The sequence below is a fragment of the Montipora foliosa genome, chromosome 3 (assembly GCF_036669935.1).
Source record: "Montipora foliosa isolate CH-2021 chromosome 3, ASM3666993v2, whole genome shotgun sequence".
NCBI classification, from domain to species: Eukaryota; Metazoa; Cnidaria; class Anthozoa; order Scleractinia; family Acroporidae; genus Montipora; species Montipora foliosa.
In genome coordinates, this window is record NC_090871.1 from 70982342 (window position 1) to 70985316 (window position 2975).

Below are 2975 nucleotides of genomic sequence, written 5' to 3' on the forward strand. Positions count from 1 at the left end.
CGCCACTTTTTCAACCAATCAGAAGTGAAACCAAAACCAATTGTCGCTCGCGCGTGCACATTTTCCCGCGCTTTGTGTCGGCTACGTGTAATTACTTCGAGTTTTGATTGGTTTACCGGATTGTCTCCGTCCTTTTTGATTCGTCAAAGTAATTACTTTGGTTTTGGTTTTACGACACTCAAGTGAAAATCGCTCTATGAGAACCTCAATGGCATGATTTGTTTGCTGAATATTTATTCATACCCAGTGCCCCAGTGTAAATGGCTCACGTATGTTGTAAATGATTGATAAGGACGTCCAACACGGTCCGTTTTCGCCGCCAATCCGCAAAATTGCTAGAAGATTACTCACGGGCACTCTTTCCCTTTCTCTATCAGTATTTTCCTTTTGTTGCTTTCTCAAACAGCACAGATCCATGGTGGCATCCATACTGCATATATATCCAAAGATAGGACAGGGGTGGAGTGGGTTAACCTTCCGGCAAAGACTACTATTTTGGCAACTTGGGAAATAAAATATTTCAGCTTTCTTGGAGCCCTTAAGGACTTGGGGGTTTTTTATGGCACCCGCAGTCGATCCAGAGTCTAGCCCGAGAAAAGAAACTATCTGCGATCTATTAAGATAGATCGCAGATAGTTTCTTTTCTCGCAAATAAACAAAGCTGCCGGCAAGGTGTCCACTTTCTTTTGAAAGTGCTGGCCATTTATTTCTTCCCCGATGCATTTTGTTGATTTAGGACAGATTAAAGTCCACATTACATTTGGATTCTACACAAAAAGGAACTGGCATAGCTTGATAGCGGGCTGGACTCTGGATCGGGCGGTCCTGGTTACTAGGGTGTTGACGTGTCGTCTTGGGAAGGATTATTATCCTGTCCAGGAAAGAAGAGCAGTAACCAATTTAAGCTCCAGCAGGTACGAGCGGGCACTAGGCCTTGTGACGACTTACCTTATCACCTACAGCATGCAAATGGCCCTCCAGGGCGATTACCGCCTAGGTTGCTTCTTATTACCGAAACCAGAGTTAAGGGTCAGCAATTCAGTGTGAGTCCATAAAGACTTACTTCTTCATGTGATCTACAGCTACGGGTGCCATAAAAAACCCCCAAGTCCTTAAGGGCTCGAAGAAAGCTGAAATATTTTATTTCCCAAGTTGCCAAAACAATAGTCTTTGCCAGAAGGACAACCCCCTCCACCCCTGTCCTGTCTTTGGATATATATGCAGTATGGATGCCACCATGGATCTGTGCTGTTTGAGAAAGCAACAAAAGGAAAATACTGATAGAGAAAGGGAAAGAGTGCCTGTGAGTAATCTTCTAGCAATTTAGCGGATTGGCGGCGAAAACGGACCGTGTTGGACGTCCTTATCAATCAATTACAACATACGTGAGCCATTTACACTGGGGCACTGGGTATGAATAAATATTCAGCAAACAAATCATGCCATTGAGGTTCTCATACAAGTTCTATCATGATCATTCTCTGCAATATCAAGGAGACGAATCTGCACGAGGAAACACCTGAATTCCAAGTCAGTCATAGCCAGCAAACTACAATGACCTCGTCACGTACGGTGTTAATCGACCTGGGTATATCTAACTCGCAACGACGCACTTGCGACCAATTTATCGCTAGGGCTAAAGTTTCTAATGTTACCTCACTTTTAAGGGATTGTAGGGAAGGGGCATGTCTGTAAACGTGAAGCCAGGTAAGCGTTTTTTGTAAGTGAATTTATCCAGACACTTTGCAAATAGACTGGAAGAGTGACTGCATTTTGTGTTAGACGATTAGCTTTAATTATATTCGAAATTTCTTAAAGGTTCAAAACGATTCTCAAATGGTGTCACGACAGATGTTGCGGTTGCATTTAATGAGACCGATAAGTTCTTTTTTCTTCAGAAAATATTAAAGCCCAAACAGGTGGGTTATAGTACTAGTGAATGGAACTACAAAGCTTGCTTATATCCTGATTTAATTAGCGCTTCATTACTACGGGTCACAGAAGTGATACGTTGAACGAGTTGAACAAAGGAGATAAACTTAACATTGCAGTTTGGACGAAAAATATGCAATTTTGCATTGTGATTTACCGGCAAGGGATGTGTTGTTAGGTAAATAAAGAGTTTTCGCAGCGGCTCTATTGTTCGTAATTTTCAAGACTTCTTGAAAGAAATTCATAACCGCTGTCGGACCACTATCTGATCGGTCCTAAAACAATGACATAAAAATTTCTTATTAACGGCAAGTCTTTCCTGTGACAATTAACTTCAGAGTCTCTTTTAACCATAACTTGGAAGGAAAAAAGATAATCGAACTTAAATGGCTGATTTTTGCAGACACGCTTTGTTGAAACTTTAACCGGAAGTGGCCTGGTTAGCCATCTTCTCGTAAGTTTTTTTCTTAGTAAAAAGCCTCAACCATAGTATTTTTTTCGTGATATTACTAAACTAAGGGCTGAACTTTGCAGGGATAGTAAGACCTCAAGATATAAAACATGGGCATGGAAAATATTTGGTCTGAAAAACAGGCCATTTCTGGTTGCTTCCCATATGCTTCAAATATGATCAAGTTGTGATAACAGCCACAGGCTAGCGAAAAATTTCCATAAGCTAATGTCCTCACCCATCAAAGCCTAAGGATAGGGCTTTACAAAGATGGTTTTGTTTTTGTCTGAAATTAATTTCATGTTGCTAAAAGAGAGATTTAAAAGTGGCCAAAATTGCACTGAAAATCAGCCTCTGGGGACCCCTGAGGGGCTGATATCCAGAACTCGGCTAAAAAAAGTCGTTGAAGCTGAAACTTTGGCATATTACATAAGTCAACATAAGTACTTTGTGTACCAATTTTAAGCGAAATCGGCCGACCTTCATTTCCAAGTCTGCCCCTGTCTCTCAGGCAGAAGCTCTTAATATGTTGCTTTGCTTTCCTTTTTTTCCCAAAATGCCCAAAGAATAGGATGAAACATTGCAAGAAACA